This window comes from Phyllobates terribilis, unplaced genomic scaffold, assembly GCF_046119375.1.
Source record: "Phyllobates terribilis strain yellow unplaced genomic scaffold, ASM4611937v1 Scaffold_1__5_contigs__length_1240528914, whole genome shotgun sequence".
Classification (NCBI taxonomy): domain Eukaryota; kingdom Metazoa; phylum Chordata; class Amphibia; order Anura; family Dendrobatidae; genus Phyllobates; species Phyllobates terribilis.
This window is the reverse complement of record NW_027362761.1, coordinates 1169271154-1169281262: the sequence shown is the minus strand read 5'-3', so window position 1 is coordinate 1169281262 and position 10109 is coordinate 1169271154. Positions and strand designations below refer to the sequence as shown.

The following is a 10109-nucleotide window of genomic DNA, read 5'->3' as shown; positions in this document are numbered from 1 at the left end:
GTTCACTGTAGCAGAGCTGGAACAGCGATGTAGCAGAGCTGGAACAGCGATGTAGCAGAGCTGGAACAGCGATGTAGCAGAGCTGGAACAGCGATGTACCAGGGTTGACTCGGCAATGAGGAACGTGTGTCGCAGAGCTGAGTTTGCAATGGAGACTCAATGCAGATTTGCTGAAAGAATTAAAAGAGCAGAGTTGATTCAGTCATGGGGAATCATATCAGCAACAGAGATCAATGCAGCAGAGCTGGAGCAGCGCTGTGGCAAAGTTGACTCAGCAATAAGGAGCCAGTGTAGTAGAGCTGAGTTTGCAACAGAGTCTCAATGCAGCAGAGCTGGCACAGCTCCTTATTGTAGCAATGATTCATCCATAAGTAGCCAGTGTAGCAGAGCTGAGTTTGCAATGGAAGCTTCATGCAGCAGAGCAGACACAGCGATATAGCAAAATGACTAGGCAATTTGGATCCAGTGTAGCAGAGCTGAGTTTGCATTGGAGACTCCATTCAGCAGAGCTGGCACGATGCTATAGCGGAGGTGACGCAGCAGATGTAAGCAGGGCTGATTTTGCACTAGCCACAGTGATGGAGCGGAGTTGACTCAGCAAATTGAACCCCCATGTAGCAGAGCTGAGCATTCAATGTAGAAAACTTGTCACACTAGTACAGCGGGGTTGGTTCAGCAATGAGGAATTGTTGTAGCAGAGCTGAATTTGCAATGGAGACTCCATTCAGCAGAGCTGTCACAATGATATATCGGAGGTGACGCAGCAGATGGAAGCAGAGCTGACTTTGCAATAGCAACAGCGATGTAGCAGAGTTGACTCGGCACATTGAACCCCCATGTAGCAGAGCTGAGTTTGCAATGGAGACTCAATGAAGAAAAGCTGTCAGACTGAAATAGCAGAGCTGATCTGCAAAGGAGGCTCCATGCAGCAGAGCTGGCACAGCTCCTTATTGCAGCCATAAGGAGCCAATGTAGTAGAGCTATGAGTAAACTTACTGGCGGACCCTTATAGGGATTTTCCGCTGCTTTCACCAATCTTCTGCCCGCGGGATCAGTTATAGGTGTAAAAAAAAAAAAATAACTGAGCTTCACTCCCTCTCCCCTGGTCCAGGGATGAGTCTCCACCATTGCCCTCAGTTTCTGATATTGGATTGGATGCAATGGTGATATCACGTTGACAGCGCTGCAGCCCATCACTCAGTGTGTCGTGCCCAGAGCTGCTGAGCTCAGTGATTGGCTGCAGCGCTGTCTACATGATGTTACCACTGCAGCTAAACAACAGAAACCGGGTGCAGCGGCGGAAACTCAGTGCCTGACCTGGGGAGGGTGAGGAAAGCCATTGTTGTCCGGGCACAACATATTGATGAAATAATACAATATAATATATGGGTAAAAAATATACAGTATCTAAACTTTGGGGGGTTTTGTTTTTATACCATTCACTGCGCGGTTTTGTCTCCCACTCCTGAGAAAAAATACTGACAGAATACTGACCGAATACAGATAGTGGAGCCGTGGTCTTACAATGTAAGTCTATAGATCCTGGTTCTGGCGCCCCATAGACTTACCTAGTAAAAGAGCCACTTCCAGGTCATGTGACCCAGAAGAGGAGCAGAGCGGCGCTGGAAACCGGGGTGAGAATATGATCGCACTTACATCTACATTTTTATTTCTTTTTTTAGAAATTTTGGATTTTTTTGGGATCGTTTGTTGGTAGTGATAAAAAAAAAATGTATTGCCTAAAACTGTGTATTAGTTGGAATTGAGAAAGATAAAAAAAAAAGCAAAAAAAAACAGAAATTTGTAAGAAAAAATAACAAATGTTTTGTGTATAAAAAAAGTACAAAAATTACAATGAAAATTGTGTGGGTCATTAATGGGTTAATTATTATTATATTTATTATTATTATCAATATTATTATTAACATTGTCAATAATAAGAATTGTATTACTATTATAGTTATTAAGATTAATAAAAATAATTATGATTACTATTACTGTTATTATTAATATTTTCATTCTTATTCTTAACGTTAACACTGCTGCTATTATTACTATTATTATTATTACTGGTATTATTACTGTTAATATTATTATTACTGTGATTATTACTGGTTTTATTATAATTATTATTATTACTATTATTACTGTTCCTATTTTTATTGTTATCATTACTGTTATTATTACTGTTGTTATTATTATTAGTTATTACTGTTATTATTATTATTACTGTTCCTATTATTATTGTTATCATTGCTGTTATTATTATTACTGTTGTTATTATAGTCCTGATTTTCATTCTATAAAACAACTTATTCTGGTTCAGTTACAACATCCGGCCACCGTGGCGCTGCATCTATCTATCAGTTCCTCTGTCTTGTCTAGCCGTCTCTCCTCATCTCTATGGTGACGCCTGTTCTCTCTAGCTCTCAGCTCCTCTCTATGGTTAGTCCCCGCCCACAAACACAGAAGCATACACACAGCCGGGGTCGGAGGTCGTGGTGACGTCACAGCTGTCTTGTTGCTCAGCTGATCGCTGCCCGGAGATCACCGTCAGTGACAGCGGAGCAGCCGGCGATGGACGGGAGAGCCGAGCACTGCAGCGCCTGAGACTCCGCTCCTTCTTACCTTCCTTCCTGCCGCTGGTGAGGTCGGGGGTGTGGGCCGGGGGGAGGCGCCGTCCTGCGCACGGTATAACCCTGATGGGGCGCTGTACCCCAAGTCTTGCAGCTGTCACGTGTCACCCCCCCCCCCCCCCAATGTCCTCCCGCATTCCCTCCCACACAGTCACATGTAGGGGCCGCACTTTGGCTGCCTATGCAGAGCGCAGCGGTGGAGATGAGTTTGTCATGGGCTGCTGCGCTCTGCATAGTAAGTGTCCGAGATAACAAAGCTCTGCAGTCGGCTCTGTCCTCCAGGTTTCCGCCTATGCAGAGCGTCTGTTAGTGAGTTTGGTGCTCTGAGGCGCAGATCCTCTGTTGTTTCTCCTGGAAACGTCTCCATCCACTCAGAGCTCCTCTTCCCCGGTCAGGGGGCGACACTGCACTCTGTGCTGCTCAGCCCGCTGTCATTAATAAGAGGAGATCACTGATCAGCTGTCAGTTATACATTTCCAGGAAGAATAACAGAGGAACGACCCAGTCCAGAATACTGGGAATATAAGAGAGGTGACAACCCCTGTGGAGCTGCTCTGGTGGCCGGGGGTTGTCAGTTATCAGCTGCTTCTCCTGATATATACAGCTGCTTCTCACTACATTAGAATATCGTCAAAAGGTTAATTTATTTCTGTTCTTCAATACAAAAAGTGAAACTCCTATATTATATAGAGTCATTACACACAGAGGGATCTATTATATAGAGCCATTACACACAGAGGGATCTATTATATAGAGTCATTACACACAGAGGGATCTATTATATAGAGTCATTACACACAGAGGGATCTATTATATAGAGTCATTACACACAGAGAGATCTATTATATAGAGTCATTACACACAGAGGGATCTATTATGTAGAGTCATTACACACAGAGCGATCTATTATATAGAGTCATTACACACAAAGGGATCTATTATATAGAGTCATTACACACAGAGGATCTATTATATAGAGTCATTACACACAAAGGGATCTATTATATAGAGTCACTACACACAGAGGGATCTATTATATAGAGTCATTACACCCAGAGCGATCTATTATATAGAGTCATTACACACAGAGGGATCTATTATATAGAGTCATTACACACAGAGGGATCTATTATATAGAGTCATTACACCCAGAGCGATCTATTATATAGAGTCATTACACACAGAGGGATCTATTATATAGAGTCATTACACACAGAGCGATCTATTATATAGAGTCATTACACACAGAGGATCTATTATATAGAGTCATTACACACAGAGCGATCTATTATATAGAGTCATTACACCCAGAGCGATCTATTATATAGAGTCATTACACACAGAGCGATCTATTATATAGAGTCATTACACACAGAGGATCTATTATATAGAGTCATTACACACAGAGCGATCTATTATATAGAGTCATTACACACAGAGGATCTATTATATAGAGTCATTACACACAGAGCGATCTATTATATAGAGTCATTACACCCAGAGCGATCTATTATATAGAGTCATTACACACAAAGGGATCTATTATATAGAGTCATTACACACAGAGGGATCTATTATATAGAGTCATTACACCCAGAGCGATCTATTATATAGAGTCATTACACACAGAGGGATCTATTATATAGAGTCATTACACACAGAGCGATCTATTATATAGAGTCATTACACACAGAGGATCTATTATATAGAGTCATTACACACAGAGCGATCTATTATATAGAGTCATTACACCCAGAGCGATCTATTATATAGAGTCATTACACACAGAGGGATCTATTATATAGAGTCATTACACACAGAGCGATCTATTATATAGAGTCATTACACACAAAGGGATCTATTATATAGAGTCATTACACCCAGAGGGATCTATTATATAGAGTCATTACACACAGAGGGATCTATTATATAGAGTCATTACACACAAAGGGATCTATTATATAGAGTCATTACACACAGAGGGATCTATTATATAGAGTCATTACACCCAGAGCGATCTATTATATAGAGTCATTACACACAGAGGATCTATTATATAGAGTCATTACACACAGAGCGATCTATTATATAGAGTCATTACAAACAGAGCGATCTATTATATAGAGTCATTACACACAGAGGGATCTATTATATAGAGTCATTACACACAGAGCGATCTATTATATAGAGTCATTACACACAGAGCGATCTATTATATAGAGTCATTACACACAGAGCGATCTATTATATAGAGTCATTACACACAGAGCGATCTATTATATAGAGTCATTACACACAGAGCGATCTATTATATAGAGTCATTACAAACAGAGCGATCTATTATATAGAGTCATTACACACAGAGCGATCTATTATATAGAGTCATTACACACAGAGCGATCTATTATATAGAGTCATTACAAACAGAGTGATCTATTATATAGAGTCATTACACACAGAGCGATCTATTATATAGAGTCATTACACACAGAGGGATCTATTATATAGAGTCATTACACACAGAGGGATCTATTATATAGTCATTACACACAGAGGGATCTATTATATAGAGTCATTACACACAGAGCGATCTATTATATAGAGTCATTACACACAGTGGGATCTATTATATAGAGTCATTACACACAGAGGGATCTATTATATAGAGTCATTACAAACAGAGGGATCTATTATATAGAGTCATTACAAACAGAGTGATCTATTATATAGAGTCATTACACACAGAGCGATCTATTATATAGAGTCATTACACACAGTGGGATCTATTATATAGAGTCATTACACACAGAGGGATCTATTATATAGAGTCATTACAAACAGAGTGATCTATTATATAGAGTCATTACAAACAGAGTGATCTATTATATAGAGTCATTACAAACAGAGTGATCTATTATATAGTCATTACACCCAGAGGGATCTATTATATAGAGTCATTACACCCAGAGGGATCTATTATATAGAGTCATTACACCCAGAGGGATCTATTATATAGAGTCATTACACCCAGAGGGATCTATTATATAGAGTCATTACACCCAGAGGGATCTATTATATAGAGTCATTACACCCAGAGGGATCTATTATATAGAGTCATTACACCCAGAGGGATCTATTATATAGAGTCATTACACCCAGAGGGATCTATTATATAGAGTCATTACACCCAGAGGGATCTATTATATAGAGTCATTACACCCAGAGGGATCTATTATATAGAGTCATTACACCCAGAGGGATCTATTATATAGAGTCATTACACCCAGAGGGATCTATTATATAGAGTCATTACAAACAGAGCGATCTATTATATAGAGTCATTACACACAGAGGGATCTATTATATAGAGTCATTACACACAGAGCGATCTATTATATAGAGTCATTACACACAGAGCGATCTATTATATAGAGTCATTACAAACAGAGCGATCTATTATATAGAGTCATTACACACAGAGCGATCTATTATATAGAGTCATTACACACAGAGGGATCTATTATATAGTCATTACACACAGAGGGATCTATTATATAGAGTCATTACACACAGAGGGATCTATTATATAGAGTCATTACACACAGAGCGATCTATTATATAGAGTCATTACACACAGAGCGATCTATTATATAGAGTCATTACAAACAGAGCGATCTATTATATAGAGTCATTACACACAGAGCGATCTATTATATAGAGTCATTACACCCAGAGCGATCTATTATATAGAGTCATTACACCCAGAGGGATCTATTATATAGAGTCATTACACCCAGAGGGATCTATTATATAGAGTCATTACACCCAGAGGGATCTATTATATAGAGTCATTACACCCAGAGGGATCTATTATATAGAGTCATTACACCCAGAGGGATCTATTATATAGAGTCATTACACCCAGAGGGATCTATTATATAGAGTCATTACACCCAGAGGGATCTATTATATAGAGTCATTACACCCAGAGGGATCTATTATATAGAGTCATTACACCCAGAGGGATCTATTATATAGAGTCATTACACCCAGAGGGATCTATTATATGGAGTCATTACACCCAGAGGGATCTATTATATGGAGTCATTACACCCAGAGGGATCTATTATATGGAGTCATTACACCCAGAGGGATCTATTATATGGAGTCATTACACCCAGAGGGATCTATTATATGGAGTCATTACACCCAGAGGGATCTATTATATGGAGTCATTACACCCAGAGGGATCTATTATATGGAGTCATTACACCCAGAGGGATCTATTATATGGAGTCATTACACCCAGAGGGATCTATTATATGGAGTCATTACACGCAGAGGGATCTATTATATGGAGTCATTACACGCAGAGGGATCTATTATATGGAGTCATTACACGCAGAGGGATCTATTATATGGAGTCATTACACGCAGAGGGATCTATTATATGGAGTCATTACACGCAGAGGGATCTATTATATGGAGTCATTACACGCAGAGGGATCTATTATATGGAGTCATTACACGCAGAGGGATCTATTATATGGAGTCATTACACGCAGAGGGATCTATTATATGGAGTCATTACACGCAGAGGGATCTATTATATGGAGTCATTACACGCAGAGGGATCTATTATATGGAGTCATTACACGCAGAGGGATCTATTATATGGAGTCATTACACGCAGAGGGATCTATTATATGGAGTCATTACACGCAGAGGGATCTATTATATGGAGTCATTACACGCAGAGGGATCTATTATATGGAGTCATTACACGCAGAGGGATCTATTATATGGAGTCATTACACGCAGAGGGATCTATTATATGGAGTCATTACACGCAGAGGGATCTATTATATGGAGTCATTACACGCAGAGGGATCTATTATATGGAGTCATTACACGCAGAGGGATCTATTATATGGAGTCATTACACGCAGAGGGATCTATTATATGGAGTCATTACACGCAGAGGGATCTATTATATAGAGTCATTACACACACAGGGATCTATTATATAGAGTCATTACACAGAGCGATCTATTATATAGAGTCATTACACACAGAGGGATCTATTATATAGAGTCATTACACACAGAGGGATCTATTATATAGAGTCATTACACACAGAGGGATCTATTATATGGAGTCATTACACACAGAGGGATCTATTATATGGAGTCATTACACCCAGAGGGATCTATTATATGGAGTCATTACACCCAGAGGGATCTATTATATGGAGTCATTACACCCAGAGGGATCTATTATATAGAGTCATTACACCCAGAGGGATCTATTATATAGAGTCATTACACCCAGAGGGATCTATTATATGGAGTCATTACACCCAGAGGGATCTATTATATGGAGTCATTACACCCAGAGGGATCTATTATATAGAGTCATTACACCCAGAGGGATCTATTATATAGAGTCATTACACCCAGAGGGATCTATTATATGGAGTCATTACACCCAGAGGGATCTATTATATGGAGTCATTACACCCAGAGGGATCTATTATATGGAGTCATTACACCCAGAGGGATCTATTATATGGAGTCATTACACGCAGAGGGATCTATTATATGGAGTCATTACACGCAGAGGGATCTATTATATGGAGTCATTACACGCAGAGGGATCTATTATATGGAGTCATTACACGCAGAGGGATCTATTATATGGAGTCATTACACGCAGAGGGATCTATTATATGGAGTCATTACACGCAGAGGGATCTATTATATGGAGTCATTACACGCAGAGGGATCTATTATATGGAGTCATTACACGCAGAGGGATCTATTATATGGAGTCATTACACGCAGAGGGATCTATTATATGGAGTCATTACACGCAGAGGGATCTATTATATGGAGTCATTACACGCAGAGGGATCTATTATATGGAGTCATTACACGCAGAGGGATCTATTATATGGAGTCATTACACGCAGAGGGATCTATTATATGGAGTCATTACACGCAGAGGGATCTATTATATGGAGTCATTACACGCAGAGGGATCTATTATATGGAGTCATTACACGCAGAGGGATCTATTATATGGAGTCATTACACGCAGAGGGATCTATTATATGGAGTCATTACACGCAGAGGGATCTATTATATAGAGTCATTACACACACAGGGATCTATTATATAGAGTCATTACACAGAGCGATCTATTATATAGAGTCATTACACACAGAGGGATCTATTATATAGAGTCATTACACACAGAGGGATCTATTATATAGAGTCATTACACACAGAGGGATCTATTATATGGAGTCATTACACACAGAGGGATCTATTATATGGAGTCATTACACACAGAGGGATCTATTATATGGAGTCATTACACACAGAGGGATCTATTATATGGAGTCATTACACCCAGAGGGATCTATTATATAGAGTCATTACACCCAGAGGGATCTATTATATAGAGTCATTACACCCAGAGGGATCTATTATATGGAGTCATTACACCCAGAGGGATCTATTATATGGAGTCATTACACCCAGAGGGATCTATTATATGGAGTCATTACACCCAGAGGGATCTATTATATAGAGTCATTACACCCAGAGGGATCTATTATATGGAGTCATTACACCCAGAGGGATCTATTATATGGAGTCATTACACCCAGAGGGATCTATTATATGGAGTCATTACACCCAGAGGGATCTATTATATGGAGTCATTACACCCAGAGGGATCTATTATATGGAGTCATTACACCCAGAGGGATCTATTTCATATGTTTATTTCTGTTAATGTTGAAGATTATGGCTGAAATAAATTAACTTTTTGATGATATTTTAATTTAGTGAGATGCACCTGTATAATAATGAGGATTATACAGAACGTAGAACAACGGAGGAGGACGACGGACTGCACTCACATCAGGTGTAAAGTTACTGGGAGTAATACCCCCATCCTCCGCCTCCTCCTGCTTCCGTGTTTGATCTGAGGAGTTATGTTTAGTTTTGTTACCCTGAGATTCCGGTAAAACAAGTTTTCTCCCATGTGATGTGCGGCCGGAGCTCTGCAGTTACCAGGCTCGTAAATGTTTATATACCTACAGCTCCGATATCTGAGCAACCGGACCTCCCCGGCCTCACCCCCTGACCTGCCCAGCCCACTTGGTCTGCCGTGGGCAAAGTTCCCCCCTGACCCATTTGGTCGCTCCGGCCTGCCTCTTCTCCCATACCCCGACCTGCTTAGCCCACTCCTGCCTGCCTCTTCTCCCATACCTTGGCCCGCTCCGGCCTGCCTCTTCTCCCATACCCCGACCCGCTTGGCCCGCTCCGGCCTGCCTCTTCTCCCATACCCCGACCCGCTTGGCCCGCTCCGGCCTGCCTCTTCTCCCATACCCCGACCCGCTTGGCCCGCTCCGGCCTGCCTCTTCTCCCATACCCCGACCCGCTTGGCCCGCTCCGGCCTGCC

At 40.5% G+C, this 10109-nt stretch overlaps 1 protein-coding gene across 2 annotated transcripts in view; it reads left to right on the top strand.

The window, feature by feature from the left end:
- The first annotated feature begins 2448 nt into the window (after nucleotides 1–2448).
- LOC141163285 (charged multivesicular body protein 3) overlaps nucleotides 2449–10109 on the top strand; it is a 45102-nt gene continuing 37441 nt past the window's right edge. Inside the window, exon 1 of one of the 2 annotated variants that reach the window (XM_073649138.1) lies at nucleotides 2449–2645. The gene's annotated coding sequence lies outside the window, so the exon portion shown is untranslated. The remainder of the gene's footprint in view (nucleotides 2646–10109) is intronic. The other variant, XM_073649140.1, reaches the window with a different exon arrangement.